This window comes from Cupressus sempervirens, chromosome 1 (genome assembly GCF_028749045.1).
Source record: "Cupressus sempervirens isolate cs-2001-9-10 chromosome 1, ASM2874904v1, whole genome shotgun sequence".
Taxonomy (NCBI): Eukaryota; Viridiplantae; Streptophyta; class Pinopsida; order Cupressales; family Cupressaceae; genus Cupressus; species Cupressus sempervirens.
The window spans coordinates 621,266,134-621,283,825 of NC_143118.1; positions in this window are offsets into that span (position 1 = coordinate 621,266,134).

Consider the following 17,692-nt stretch of genomic DNA (forward strand, 5'->3'; position numbering starts at 1 on the left):
TAAAAATAAAATGCAAATAATAATGCCTATTGGAATGTTATAATTTATTGAATTTCTAAGAAAATATCTACATGAATGGAAATTGAATGGTCCAAAAATATCTTACTTTTGAAAATAAATAAATAAGACTTGGCAATTTTGGTTGGGTACTCGGTGGAGTTGCACAAAGTTTTGTAAATTTATTCAAACATTCCATTAAACACATAGAAGAGAGAAAGAAGAAATTAGGGATAGCGGTAGAGAAAACAATAGATAATCAACTGAAAATATAGAGCCGAGCATCATCAAACAAGCATAGCGAAATGAGACAAATGGACAAAGAAATTACATGCATATAATTGTTCAAGACAAATAAAATAAATGTTCAAAGCTATTATGAAACATTAATTGAAGATGAAAATACACCAATAAAGCATAGCATGTGTATATATTAAAAATACACATCCCATCAATTGGCATATTGATATTAAAGAAGAGTATGATATGTACCTAGAAAATAAAAAAAGGGAGAAGAAATGAGTATTAGAAAAGAGAATCCTTCGAGAGATTGAAAAGTCCAAGGATTTTACACGAGCAAAGAACAAAAGAGCTCTTTTGATATGACTAAAACATGCTACAGAGGAAATACTATCACCATATACCTAGATGTGATATTGTGAACTTCATCAAGTTACTGGTAGAAAAGGTAGAAGTTGTTGACATAGCCCACTCATTAGGAGAGATAAATATATATACATATATACTGAGAGAATATTTGAACATGCAAATAAGAGATTCATTAGCATGTCATCCATAATCGAAAAAAGGAATGATTTGGAGAGGAGAATTCCTACCCAGGGGAGAATAAGGAGTCCCAGATAACCTACATACAATCAACAAATAAGTTATTTAAAACATTAGATTTCTTGCATAGTTAAGGTTAGAAAGTTTACAAGGGAAAGATAATTGAAGAAAGAAAAACAAATTAGATAAATACCAAAATAACATTATGAACATTACATTCAGCCGTTAAAAGGAATATACTTTTCATAAATTATATGCTTTGAAGCATATAACAATAATTTAATGCTAAAGACTATGACATTAGTAAATATTCAAGAACCACTTAATAAGACATTTTGCGATGAACGAGAAAAATGGTGGTTCAAGCACTTCATCGAGAGTTGTTCGTTGAGGTGCTACCTTTGGGGATATAATGATTAGAATCATGTTGATGATTTGAGTAGCGAATAGGAGCCTAAATGAAGTTTTTAGAATAAACCAAGAGTGGTTTTTTCAAGTGGGACCTACTCATTATAAAGGATTGAATTTATCTATTATTGGACTTATAATCATAAGGATATAAATCAAAGGAGCAACCAAACGAAAGCCTCTAATACCCCTTAAATAGAGATGAGAATATATTAGAATCACAACATTATTTTGAGGACATTACTGAGAAGAAAGAATTAAATATTAATATGGATCAACATTATCTTCTTATGCATACAAAATAGACTATATGTCAAGAATTGAAGAAAGTTATAATCAAATCAAATCTGTAAAGGATCAAGAAAAGGTACGTAAAGGATCAAGAAAAAATAACGTAAAGGATCAAGAAAAGGTACGTGCCAAAATCATATGAAATGATAAATGATATTTGTTTGATTATGTGAACAATTACTATATGTATTTATATTTTTACTATATGAGATTATTTCTTTACAAGATAATGTAAGGACCGATGAAATGGGTTGTGCTACATAATACAAGGGCACTAGGTAAGGCCTGCAGTGGAATGGGCATGAGCTACATCATACAAGGGTACTAAGTAAGGCCTGTGGTGGGATGGGCTTAAGTTACATCATACAAAGGCACTATCTTGGGAGTAATGATCAAAGTATGGTAATTAAAATAAGGGGGAATGGTGAAGCCGACTAGGTACAAAACTCCATATGATATGGGGCCAAGACAGGTAGACGATCTGCCCTTCGGCCTAGGGTTGGGTAATAGGGCACCCTATTGTAGTTATTCCTCTAAACCTATAAGGATATAATATAATTATCTAACTAGACCATCTTGATGGATGCTTAACACCTGCCATCAAGGCCAAGGAGGTCAGAGTCCTGCCTTGGGCTTAGATCAAGATAAAGTTAAAATATGGAAGAAAACAAGCATCCTACTAAATAGGGCACCTCGTGTGGATGCCTACCACCTGCCACCAAGGCCAAGGGGGTCAAAATCTCGCTCTTAGGCTTAATATGAAATTAGTTTGAACACTAATTTATCGTGACATGCCTTTACTCGAAATTTAAATATGTATTTGTACTAATGATGTTGTGGTTGTAGGGATCACATTCAAGTACAATAAGGAAGAAAATTTTGTAAACCCTTTCTCTAACCCCTAAAAATTGTAAATTACAAGATTTAATCAAGCAATTGCATGATGTGTGTATTATGTGTTTACATCATGTATGCTTCGTTTGTCTACATTATGTATTCGTGCATTTATGTGTCTACATCGTGTTTGGTTCATGTCTATATGCATCAATGTGTATACTTTATGAATGCTTTGTGAATCTTACATCATTTTTTTATATGGAACTGTCTTTGTTTGAGGACAAGCAAAATTTGAAAGGGAAGGACTGTGATGTCCCTATTTTGAAATAATAAATAATAATAAATTAATAAATAATTTATAATATAATTTATTATTAAATTAATTATATTAATAATATAGCATATTAAAATAATTTAATATTATATATTAATGAACTAATATAATACAAATAAAATATATAATATTATATCATAATATAAAAGATTGTAATACTTTATTTAATATCATTTCATAATGATGATAATAATAGAGCACAAATTTAAAATGATATTTAAATAAATAATTTAATTCATTATTTATATCATATAATAATACTTATCAATAATATTATAATTAATGGATGATATGTAATAATAATATTAATGGATAATATAATATTAATAATGTATTATATATATAAGAATATATTAGTTATTTATAAATGATAAATGTTAAATATATTTTTAGGAAAGTTGTCTCTCCTCATAATATATATAGGGGTCGAGATTCTATCTCTTTATTACAACACAAATGAATGATATATCCTATAAAATATAAGGGAAGAACAACTACTAAATGCCTGAATGTTAAATTATAACAAAATAGTCCCAAAATATTGACAGTCCAAAAAATGGAAAATTACATATATTCTTGAATTGATTTTCCTTTTGTTCTACTCTCCTACGAGTAGTAATATCTATGGTGACCTCATTGTTGTGGCTGCATATGAAAGTTCAACCCTCTTGGATGGCATGATCAAAAAATCTAATGCCACTATAATATCCCTTGCAAATTCTAAATTTGAATTTTTGATTTCTTGACTTGACAATTTCATCAAACACTTTGCATGTAAGGAATATAATGCTGATCTAAATTCCATTTTTTCTAAACACCAAAATTTAATAGATATGCTTGCAAAAACTCCAAAGTTTCTAACAATGAAGATGCAAATATTTTTGTATTTTCTTCAAATATAAGCATTGGTTACAAATAATAAAATATGCATCTACAACAATATGACATTAGGACCAACACCTGCCATGTAAATTTCAATAATATTCTAATCCCTTCAAAATGATAGCTGACTGGTATTAAATTCTGATATAAATCATATTACAATGCTTCCACAATTGATTACTAAATCCCTTCAAATGCCCTTAAAAGATTTAGACCTACCCTCGAAACAATGCAAAATATAAATAGATGAGAACCTAGAAATTGCCCAAAATATCTTGATGTTACTATAGCAGTGGTTTTGTAGCAACAACAAACTGCAGAAACCCTTGGCTTCACAAGTTATCAAGCAAAGTAGATGATGACACATTCAATATCCAACAATGAGGCTTCCCTCCCTATTTATTCTTTTCCTCAAGAAGTTGGCCTCCTTCCCGAAGAAATAAAAATAATATTTAATTTCACTTTCTGAAAGATTCCCCCTATTTTCAAATTATATGCCATTGGACATTAAGTAATGTTAAAATATAATTACTATTAAGTACAAATAATATCATAGGTTATAGGAAGTTTATGACTATAGGAAGTTGATTGTTGCAAGAATCCTGTTCCCGCATGAAGTTTGTGGCTATAGGAAAACTATGGCAAGAATAAGAAACTGCCCACACAACCCTCTCCTAAACACCTTGGCCTATGGGGGGTCCAATTATAGGCCAAACTCCATTAAATCTGAGCAGTAGTGAGAAGGGGATATTTCAAATAATCATTATTTTTTATACTACAACATCCTTTTTGTTTCATTCTTGAGCCTTGCTCTTAATAGATATCAGTGCAATGATATGTGTCTCTATATTAGAAATTGAGACTTGTCAAACTTTCGTGTTGTTTTATTGTCCAATGTTGAATGCTGATATTAATTTTTCTCTTATGATTGAATGATGAATATTCCCTTTAATACTTTCTTATTTGATGATTCACGATTTATCTTTTACTCCATAGGATGACAGGCTCTCCTAAACACCTTGGCCTACGAGGGGTCCAATTATAGGCCAAAGTCCATTAAATCTAAACACTAGCGAGAAGGGGACATTTCAAATAATCATTATTTTTTATACTACAACATTCCTTTAGTTTCATTACTTAGCCTTGCTCTTAATAGATATCATTGCAATGATATGTGTCTCTATATTAGAAATTGAGACTTGTCAAACTTTCATATTGTTTTATTGTCCAATGTTGAATGATGATATTGCTTTTTCTCTTGTGATTGAATGATGAATATTCTCTTTAATACTTTCTCATTTGATGATTCATGGTTTATCTTTTACTTTGTAGGATGATAGGATCATGCTCTTATACCACTACAATGTCCCCTTTTAGGATCACTATTTACTTCGCCTTTGCTCTCAAAAATTGATTGATAATATTTTATTGTTGCTCCTTTTTTTCTTAGAATGAAATCTCCTTTACACTTTATTGAAAAGGTCACCACTTCTCATTAGGATTGAGTCACCACTTTTCATTATTGTCTTTGAGAGTAATATATTATTCCTTGAATTTCTCTCCTTCATTTTGCAAATGAAACATTCTTCCTTTATATCTTCCAAGGTGGAGAAGAGTTTTACCTCTTCATCATGTCTGCCCTTTGCGATGGTCACAACCTTTTTACAATTACTATTCCTTTAAAGAATAAAAAAACTTCATTACTATTGCCCTTTGGAAGAGTCACAACCTTTTATGATTACCACCCTTTAAAAGAGTTGCAACCCTTCATCGTTGTTGCCCTTTGAAGGACTCATAATTTTCATGTTCAATCCCCTTAATTATTTTTCTTCCTTTTCCTACCCCCTTCCAAATAAAGTTCTCTTCTCCCTTTTTATGTCTTATATGCCTCTTGACCATTCATTAACTTAACTAAGTATAATTATGTTATTTTCCAATTTTATTATTTTATATACATCTTATTTTTATTTTTATTCTTTTTATATTTAGTTAATTTTATTAGTATTAGTTATTAATTATTATTGATTAATTAACTTATTTTATTTTACTTTTATATTATTAATATTATTGGTTCAGCCATATTATAATTTTATAAATTTATATTATATTATTCATTTAATTATCTTTATAATTAATATTGTTAATCTATTAAGTTCTTTATTATTATTTATTTAATGAATTATATTGCTTAATTAATTAATTATTATTAAATCATATTCGAGAAAGGGAACATTACACAAGATCAAAAGCTCAAAGATACCAAATTTCCACAATCTATATTAATATAGTCAATTTGCTTCTGAAATCAAATTGAATGTATTTTTTCTCATAAACATTTCTGATAATGATGAGCAAAGAGTTCAAGGAGCATAAAAATCCAAAGCATTCTTTTATAATTTCGGCCACAATCTTGTAACCTACATGTACCCCCTCCATGTCTTGTCTTCAAGCAATAAAATTAAGTTGAACATGATCGCAAGAATGCTTTTCACAATTTCAAATGGAATCCTTTGAGTTACATGTTGAAACACATACCAAAAAACCAGTTACCTAAAATCATTTGATTAAATGTCATAATCATCTCAACAAGAATATAGCTAATGACATTTACTATTAATCTATTTCCCATTTTTTGTCATTATTATAAAATCCACCCATGCTAGTGACAAGTATACCAAGAAGGGAAGAACATTTTTTTACATAAATATTTGCTAGAGTATTTCTTATTGGGTAAGTTGTTAGAAACACCAACTATAATTTCTAAAAGGCTACAAGTGTAAGGAAACTAAACCTCACGCATACACGATGGGCACTCCCCATCATATAGCATTTTTATTTTCCATGTATCTATAGGCTTTTTGCTTCCTTGATTTGCTTGGATATTTGCATCACTTTTTTTTCCAAACTAGCTGCAACACAGATTCTGTGTATAGCACGAGAATAATATGCTGCAAAATAAAAACAATATACATATTTGTAATGTTATAGTCTTTCTGGACTTAACATGAACAAGAGTTCTAGGAGAGCTTATGTCCCTGCTTTATGTTATCTGTAAGAGATTTTTTAAGATAAATTATTAATCTTGAATTGAAAATAAGATAAAGAGAAAATAAGATAGAGATATATACATAGATTGAAGAAAGAATATGCTTAGAGAAAAAGCTAGAGACATTAATACACATAGAGGAGAGAAGAGGATGTAGAGAACTAAAAATATTAAATTAAAAATTGTAAGTTTACAATGAAATAATAAAAATATTTATCAATATATTATTATTATTATAAATTTTAATGCTTACAAAAATCTTTGCACAATCCTTTCTGTCTTAATAATTTTTTACCCCTCTTTTTCCCAAAAAAATCTTTGCACAATTTTTATATTTGTAAATTTATTAAAAAATTATATAATTAAAATTATAACTTATGATCAATTTTTTTATAATAAAATAAAACTATAATCTTCACTTAAGCTCTACATTTAAATATATTATTTTAAAAATATTTATATATCTTAACTATTTTCATAAATGTATTGTAAACATAAATATTTAATATAATATAAACACAAATATTTAATATGCTGTAAATAAACTTATTATTTACTATTTTATTTAATTAAAATAATTATAAAAATTAAAAAATAAGTTTAGCTTATTTTATTATTCAAATTTTAAGTTTGTATGATATAACTCTCGTTCCTATGAGGAATTACATGTTGAGGACATTACATGGAAATCTAGGTAGCCTTTGCTAGGATAAAGTAGGAGATAATCATTAATTTGTTGTCAGAGACAAGTGTTAGCACATTTAATGTTTTTCAGATTTTTTAATTTATGAAGATAGGTTTAAACCTCAGTAAATTCTCTATAAACCAATAAGATATTTAGAAATAGTTCAATAAAATTGATTTATAAAATATTAGTGTTTCAAACCTTAGGTTATTGCCCTTTGTTTTTTAAAAACAATTAATGGGAGGGCAAATGAAAACATAAGTTCCCTCCCTTCAGGGACTAATAAACTTCTCGAAGAAACAACTTTATTTGATACATGGATTGTCGCTCACCTAAATATCTAGAAACTTTTAAGGAAATATGAAAAACAAAATAACCCAAGCAGTTTCAAAGAAATACTTTTGTCCAATTCTAAATAAACTTAACATCTATATAAGACAAGCAAAATTTTTATTACAAACACTAGGCTTAAATCATAAAGCATTTTATTAATGTGGAAAACAAATAGTTTATTAGAATAAAAAAAGTCAATTAGCAAAGTCCAAGGGCATTTGCATATGCATAGTAGAAAAAACATATTAATTTGGTGCACCTTCAAAAATAATCATTTTTTTGTATTTAATTATGTTCCTTCTTCCCCCTTCCTTCACCTAACCTTTTATGCCAGGATTTTGAACATCAACATTTCTGAGAAAATGGAGTTGCAGAGATTCCAGGTAAGAAGATGTGGAAGTTTCAAGAGAAGTTCCCATCCTATTGACCACAATAAAGTTAGATCAAATTATTAAATGATAATAATAAAGAATGATTAATGACAAATGAAACCTTAAGTAAACAAACATAAATTAATGAAGAGCCTTAGAAACCTTGACAATTACTGTATAATATCAGATCTAGTTTATAGCAGTATTAATGTTGACAACAACTAATAATCAACAACTCAACATTTATGACAGTATTTGATAGATTTGAAACATTGTGATGTTGCTATCAGGATTTAACCGTGTGATTTTGAGTCAAACTCATTGACCCATGTTTCATGAGTAGTAATTCAACATGAATCCATCTCTCATGAGAATAACAGATTTGAAACAAATATAAATTGACAGGAATCCACTTGCATATATTCATGTATTTACTTACAAGTTGACATATGACCTACATAAAACCCTTATGATATGTCTAAAATGCCAATTGTAAAGCTTGCTTTGATTTGCACATGGCTGTGAAAGGCTGAAGGATAGTTCATATTGGTGGTAGAAAACGGTGTAGCCTGATATAAAGCTGGAAACATGTAAAAATTATGGTGGAGATCTACCAAGAGGTACAATACAATCTGAAACAATGTAAACATTCATAGCACAATTCTACAATGAAGTATGGCTACCTTGAAACCTCTAAAGCAATGCCAATTTGCTGGCATAGACCAGTTTGGTTGCCAAAAAATACCAAGATTCGCAACAAGCTTTAATGTGATCCTTGAGTAGAATAACCACAAATGGATATTAAGGTTTTCATCTGCAAATTCAAACAATCCAAAAAGGTTTCCGTCCTTAATATTCACCAACCAAAGGGTTTTTGTCCTTGAGTGTTCAAATTTAAAAATTGAATTAAATTATGATAAGAATGGATGTCTTGATTCAATGTTAGTCTCTTCTTCAGAGGTGCCTCCTTTTGTGCTTTTATTATTTTTCACTATTCCCTCTATGTGATTTAAAGTTTACTTATAATAAAATAATGCATCTGTCTTAATAATATTTCATTTAGAATACCGTCAATAAGAACATTTAAATTGCACTTTCTGAAATGATGTTTGGGCACAAATTACAGTGCTACTATGAAATTGTTTCACCTATTTTGTCAGTTAGCCAACAGGAAATAAAAATAGGTTGTTTGTCTTAAATGGAAGCCTTCATTCTTGAGAAAAGTACATGACATGGTTGCAAGATGTTTTAATTCAAAATGTACAAAATCCTTTGCTTGATGTTGAAAAAAAATCTTTGACTTGTGCCTAGGCAAAACCGAAAAATTGTGTATTAAGATTTGGTTGAGCATGAATGTGAACCCTAAAACCATTGCAAAGATTGTAGAATACAAGTATGTATTGTCCATTTAGGTTACCTTTTAACTTACAATGAACTCCCTCTTCTAATTCAAAGAGCTATTTTCCCAAAAATCCAGTCCATTATGTGTCACAAGCGCAACTATAACACTAGTACTAGGGTTTCCTTACTATGATACCAAAAGTTGGATCAATGAATGCACCAAATTTGAAAGAACTACATGTCACATACTTCACCGAGCATCTGCTTGCATTTATTATTAATGGGGAAGGTACATCCACAGTTGCAAAAATTCTAGTGTAAATTCTCTTTTGAACATTACTTATGTGATTTATGACATCATTAACATAAGCAACGCATGCCTACTTATAAAGTTAGTCCAACATTATATTATATTTAATACATGTACAAAGTATCCAATATTGAGTACTTGAGGAAGACCAAAAGACAATCAAACACTTTGTTTTTGACTACCCCCTTAAAATTATATAGCCAAAATAAATTATTGAATGCAAGATTCTCACTTCAAATGCCAATGTTCTTGAATCCTAGACTGAGTGAGAGCTCACTTGACAAAAATTGAATCTCTTGGTGATTGGCATGCACAATTACCTCCTTAGCAATATGATAATGGAAGCCACTGCTTTACTACACGTGCCAAGGCATAACTCTTTTGCATAGATGCTATAGTCGGACTTCACTTGTGACATTGCTTAGGACTAATCATCCCATAAATGTCCCTCCTACTTTAATATCATGTCTATGGCACCAATAAATGAGAAGAGAACAACCTCTTTTAAATGTAAAAATATTTGAGCACCCCATGGATTCACATTAATATCCTTATTGAAGTGAGTTAGTGATGATGGGTGGGTAATGTATGCATAACTACAAATGAAATTCCTATAGAAGCCCGTAATCTTTAGAAAACCCTCCAGCTCTAAAATGTTATCTAGAGTTGATCATTTCCAAAGGACCTTTATTTTTAGAGGTTGAAATCATACACAATCACATAAGAACTTTTGGTTAAATCAAGATTCAAAAGAACTCTATACTTATCAAGAGGAACCTCAAGCAATTGGCAAAAGGTTGGCTTCAAAAGGACTTCAAATCAGCTTGGTGCTAATGCTAGTCACTGTTGAGTTGTCGTTTTGCATAATGCTTGATGACAAGAATCCTTTCAAACTCTTCTCATGAAAAGTTGATTTGGGATCAACTCCAAGGTTCAGGGCGATCTTGCGACCTACTGGAATTTGCTCGGTTGAAGATAAATGTGTTTGTTCACAAAGAGGGCTTTGCTAGTTCGAACCAATTTCGGATAAGATGATCAATCTTCTTGCTGTACCAAAATTAACCACAAAAAAAGATATGTTTTTATATATTTTTTGTTTTTAAATGAATGCAATCTAACGATGCAACTATATGAATTCCTAATTTAACCAAGGGTTAGCAAAGCAAATAAAAAAGATAAGGTAATGAGAGATTAAAGCAAATGACTTTGAAAGGAAAATTCCTAATGGACATAAACCACAGTAACAACACATCTGCAAGTTAAATCATTGAAAAGATTGGGTACGGAACCAATATAATTAGGAGCAACCCTTCCTCAAATCAACTGATGCAATTGTTGATGGAAACTTAGTAAAACCAAAAGATGTTTCACTTCTCATCGAATGACAAGGCCGCAGAAAGTGCACTCATGAGAGACAAGAAGCTACATAGGAACAATAGGGTGATCTCTTCTCCAACTTGGTACGTCAGTGGAATTCGTCAACACACAGCAAACACCAGAACTAAAATATTGCACAGTCAAATCAATAGAAAAAGACTATTGGCTCCATTATTATCATGAACAAGAATCCACAAAAATAACAAACTCTGGCAAGAATAACTACACTCAGAATGAGAGCACCAAAAACATATATTATTGCATCAAAATAACGGCCTAGAATACATGTTAAATTCTTGAATTTATAAGAAATTATCTCCTCAATTTGTGTTGAAAGTGAGAGATTCCTTTATGCAAATATATTCTTAAAACTAATAAAACAAATCTAAATATATATAGACTAACTGTCTAGGTGGTGCTAAGTAAGACTCCACCCTTGTCTATATCATTTAATGGGTGCATAAGCCTTTACATGTCTTAAAACAAAGAAAGCATGAGAAAATAAGAAGAAGAAAGTTGTTAGATGATGTAGGAGTCTCTAGAGATGCCAGAAATAGAAGCTCAACCTTCTCTAGATGTTTGTAGGAGTTGATCTACCATCAGAATGCATTTTCGGTGCATGGAAAGCTCTAAATTTGAAACTAGCAGTTAACTATTGCTGCACCTTGGGCTTCTTCAAAAGCTTCCAGTGCACCTTGGAAGTGGTACACCTACGCACCTTGCGCACCATTGAAGAAGCGCACCTTGCACACCTTTGGAGAAATTTGTACAAGCTGCTCATTTCACCAAAAAATCAAAGTTCTCAATTTTTAAAACGATTTCTGGGTTTTTCTCAGACGAGGTCTGGGAGCACTCTAGTGTACTTATTTTGCCCCTTTTTTTTGATGATTTATATCCTCTTTATAGCCAAACATTTTCATAGATTTGAACTCCTGCTTCTTTTATCTGAAATCCTAAGGCACCTATGTTGAATCTTGTCATTAATAGTTGCATAAGATGAGAAACTTGTTCTAGTTCATGTGTCCAACCTCTTTATCTTTGATCTTCAGTGTATCTTTGAATCAAAACTTGCACATGACTCCTTTGAAGGTGAAGGTTACCAGCTTAGGTGAGATCTCTATTGCTGTTGATAATGAAGATGCTATGATAATCTGTGCACATGCGCGTTATGCACCACAACTTTGTGTTTATGCATACTTGCGCACCTTTGTGTTATGCACATCTTCGTGCAATGTGATGTTTGTTCTTTGATTTTTTCTTCTCTGATTGCTCGACCCTTCCCGGTCAAAGACCAAGTGATCTAGATTATCTAGAATGATAAAATGTTTGAAACTTTTTCATATTTTTTAACAAGATTTTCTAGGCATTTTTAACTGGATTTTTCAGAGGTCTTCTACTCAAAATTTCAAGTAAAAACTTTCATTGGTCCCTAAAACTAGATAGCCGAAGGCTCACTATTTTAGGGACTGAAATTAGATTTTTAGTTCTTCTTTCCAATGGTGTAAACAATTTTGAATTCTAAGCTCTAGATCAAAAGTTATGACCCCAACAAGTTAAGGATGTCTTTTTATCTATGCAAAGAAGCAAACATTAGTCTGGAGAGTTGAAAACCAAACGCAAAAAAAACCTTAACTGACAAAAAACCTAGCCCAAATTCTTCAAAACAATGAAAAAACAAGTTAATCCCCCTTTTACCCCTGATATGCAAAATAGGGCACCTAGCACACCTTCACAAGTGCGCTGAAATGGTTCCTCTATAACCATTTTGGCACAGTTGCACACATGCACACCTTGGTGATGTGTGCATATACAAAGCAAGTGCAGGGGGGTTGGGGGGGGGGGACTTATTCCTTCAATGTTTGAAGTGCACAAAAGGGTGCACACATGCACACCTTATCCTATGCCTTAAGGTTTTGGGGAGGTGCACATATATGCACCTTTCTTTAGATGTCTAGTTTTGGAACCAGTGTGCACCTGCACACTCCAAAGGTAGATAAGTGTGCATTCACACATTCAATACACCCACGCATAGGTGCACATGTGCGCTAGTGTTTAAGTGCACATTTATGCACTAAAACACTTAAAATCTTCCAATTTTTCTCAGTTCTAACACCCCGTACTTGATCCAAAATCAAGAAGTGTTCCAAAATGACCCAGCCCCCAAACTACGGGTTTGGGAGATTGAAAAATTACTAGGGGGTCCCCATTTCTAGGAGAAATGGGGCGTGCATTGTGAAACCAAAACAGTAAGGAAGATCTAAAACTCTCAACATGACCAAAAAATCATCAACTGAACTATTGGAGACCAAGATATAATCTAGATTGATGATAACAAGTTTGTCAATATGGGGTTGGAAAACATCATTAATGATGCACATGAACATGGAAAGTTTATTGGTGAGGCCAAAAGCATGACCAACCACTCAAAGAGTCCAAACATGGCCTCAAAAGACATCGTCAAAAACCTACAAGAATTCATGCAATTTTGATGATATCTAGAAGCCAAATCAAGTTAGTTTAAGTGTTTGGCACCTTGTAACTAGTTAAGAAGATCATTTATCTTAGAAAGTGGGTACCGATTCTTCAGTTGTTGGGTGTAACTCTCTTATAGATTGGGCTCCACCATGCATAAGTTCCAAGGCATTCACAATTATTGTGTCTCTTTTGGGGTTGCGGTGTTCTTTTAAGGTCTAATGACTAATGTGGAGGATCTCACAACCTCTACTGTATTCCCACAAATTGTTGGCACTTCACACATCCTCTAAACAACTACCATATACTCCCACATTACCCTTAACATGTTGTGACTCCATTCAAAAAATTGTTGAACCTTTGAAGATGTAGCAACTAGGGCTACACAAGGGTTCTGTGAGCTATCCTTGGATTCAACAAATGCCTTTTGTTACCCCACAATTTTCTCAAGGGTGGTGACTAAATAAAAATTGATTTAAATTACTTCCTATTTATGAATAGACCAATTTATAATGGGTTGCTGCACAAATATTCATTCAAAAAATCTAAGACTTGTCCAATAAAAAGTTCAAATTGCAAAGTTAACATAATAGAAACTCTAATCACTGACTTACATAGTTTGTGGCAACTTCAAGCTATTATTTATTTAAATCACAATTACATGGTTTGTAGCAACTTCCAACTATTATTTATTTACTTCCTAGTTAAACAATCAAAATAGAAGTTAAGCAAATGAAAAATTTAGGAAATTGCAGTTGATGAAAACACATACCGGTGGTATCTTGATTTCATGAATGGTCTCCCGAGACTCCTTAGGATCTGAGATTTGGCTGATAAGTGATAGGAATTCATTGCATCTAGGAAAAATACCTTCCAACTATATGGTTTCCCTAGTTTGAGGCATGGATCTACAAATTCATTGTTCCCATGATGCTTGTCAATGGGGTCTGATCAATGTGGATGATTTGCAGTGATAAGGGTATGTTGGTCATTGTATTTCTCTTCTTAGAATTACATACCTAAGCTTAACTACCCTTATAGTATCAGAATATTTTTAATATTTTTAGTATCTCTCTATATTTAGCTTGTTCTTCTAGAACCATAGTTAATGGTCATTTAGGCTTTCTTTTTAAGTTTTCATATTTAGTTCTTTATTTAGATGTTGCATTTATTTAGATAACTTTGCTTTTTGTTTTCGCTATTATTAGTTTTTGTAAACTCTAATTAAGAGTTCATTGCTAATACAATTATAATTCAATTTTTCCATTAATTCTATTTTTAACAATTTCATGGTATTAGAGTGAGAGCCGGTTTGGCTATAACTCCCTTATGGGAGTGGCTTTTTAATAATTTTGTCCTAAAAAATGATCTTTTGGGTTTCAATGATTTTTCCCCACAAATTATCTGCCAAGTTTTTAAAAGAAAAAAATCTCAAAATTATCTATTGGGTTTTAATAATTTTTTCCTCAGAAATTATCTGTTGGGTTTTAGTAATTTTGTTCTAAAATATTATCTGTTTCATATTCTCTGATTCTTGTCTTTGATTTTGTGTTTGGTTATGATCTATTTTTCTCCTCAAAAATTGTTTTTGATTTTGATCAATTTTTCACCTCAAAATTTGTGTTGGTTTTTGGTCAATTTTTTTCCTACATTGTTTCTAGTTTCTGTAATTAACAAAGTTTGCATGGGATTTTATCACAGGTGTTCTTGGTTTAGGATTTATACCCTTTTTTTTTCTAAAAATATATGCTTTTTAAACTTCAAGTCATAGTATCTTCTAGTCTATTTTGGGGCAACCTGCTCATCTACAAAGGTTTGAGTGTTTGCCATTTTTTCCTGAAAATCATGACAGTTGTTATCATTGTGTATATGTTTTTAGGGAAGGATAGCTTAGATATCGATCAAGTTGGACTTTTTTGTGATGCCTTATGGTCACTAGTTTTGCAGATTCTTGGGGGTTTGTGGAAAGTTCAGTTTCAGGCTCTAATCTCTTATTGCACACCATTCCAAAGAAGGGAACCACCTTCTCTATTTTCTTCTAGGCTAATCTTGTTTATTAACATTTTTCAAATCCATGGAGGGTCTTTACAAAAACAAAATGTTTTGAGGTATTTGTAACTACAAGACATGTATTGTCTTTTGCGGTGTAGTTGACAGAACAATCATTAAGGAAGGGTATTTGAATATTTTTAATATTTTTAGTATCTCTCTATATTTAACTCATTTTTCTAGAACCATAGTTAATGGTCATTTATGTAATATCCCGCTAGAAATTTTTTCCAACTTTTTCATGAATAAATTCTAGAAAGCAACAAATATCTTTTTGCAAATAAAACCAACTATATAAAGCAGAAAATTGCTCATATAAAGATGCTCAAAAAATGTTATTGCATTATAAACTAGCAATAAAATAACATTTCAACATCAAAACCAATCTCAAATACAATATTACAGTGAGATTGAAAATACTACGAATGAACCTATAACTCCATTGATTCACCTCCAACGCTAAACCAAGTTTTCGTCTGATCCGTCGAGTAGAGCCTAAAGGTTTTAGCCCTCAAGTTTTGAATATGAAGCTGAACACTTCACAAATTTCTCCAAGAGAAACTCAATACCTAAAATCTAAGTTGTTGGTTCAGATTCTGGTTCATATATGTGGGTTCAACATTCGGGTTCAACTTTCACTCAAAAAAATTGGGTTGGGTTCGAGTTTAGATTGGATTTGTCCGTACAAGATATATATATGTTTTGAGTTTGTTTTAGGATTTTATAATTTAGAGTAATATTTCTAGACATAGTAAGACATGGTTTAGGGACTGTGGTCTATTACTCTAGAGTCTAAAACTTTATGCCTTTTAATAATTTAGAGTAATTTAGGAACTATGATGAATATGAAAAACTACAACCTATACACAATTTAGGGATAGTAAGACAATAATAATCACAAAAATATTACTTTATGCATCTGAACCATATTAATTTAGTAAAACTTTATGCCTTGTAATAATATAAAATTTTAGAGTAATTTAGAACAGAACTTTGAATGATTCTTCAGTGAAGGTAATGATCAGTCCCTAAATTAATCTAGTACAAAACTTTGAACAAAACAGAACTCCCTAAATTAATCTAGACAATAACGTGGAGGTATGATTTAGTCCAAAATGACAAGGAAGAAAACCTAGTTCAAAGCGTCTGGGGTAAAATTGTCTAAACCCGACTACAAAGTAATGAAGTTGAGGAAAAAATAGAAAATAAAATAGGAGCAAAATTCAATTATAACTTTGCAAGGAATGAAACTGAGAAAAAATGGAAAACAAAACCCTAAGAAAAGCATTTGTCATATGGGAGGAAGACTTTTTTGTTGCAAGAGGAAGATAACTGAAGTCCACGTAAATAATTTTTAGGTTTTACCACTTTAATCACTACAAAAGGTTAAAAATAACTTTAGAAAAGTCAACAAAATTCACATTCGCACCAAAGTCATTAACAACTCATTCTAAGTTTGCATGGGGAAAGCGAATTTCATTCCAAATTCGTTGAAAAATTGACCAAGGTCCCGCACATGGAATTTCCAACAAATTTGTTAGATGACAGGCAAATTTTAGTTGATTTTGAACCAAACACAACTACAGAAGGAATTGACTACCGATTTTGGCTTAGGGAGAGTGAATATGGTAACTCAGCCCAAAATTAATATCCAAGCATAAACCACCTTTCTTCTTTTAATGCTCAAAGATGTGACCCTTCAACTTCCTTCTCTTGTATTTTCATCTTATTCCTCCTTTGTCACTTTTTAGCCAACTTCATAATATTAAATTGACCTTTTTATAAATTTACACTATGCTCTCATGAGATAATTTTAGTATTACATGAATATGTCTTACTTCCTAATCTCCCAAAGAGGGGAACATTATAGTCCTCCCTCCTTGAGATTGCTTCCCCCCAAGTAATTATGGACCTAAAAATCAATACCTATGAGTAAATAAACTATAGAAACCCTTAGCACACATCAAGAACATCTCTAGATTTGTTGCTTCACTATAAGTGTTACCAATCAACTCTTTACCTCCGTCAATAAAAAGTTCATCAGGTATGTAATTTCAGAACTAGTATCAATTTATTTAGCCTCATCCTTATGCGAAAACATTGCTACCTTGTGAAAATGTAAATGCATATAGCTACTGTTGTAAAATTCAGAATTCTTGAATTTGGACCTACT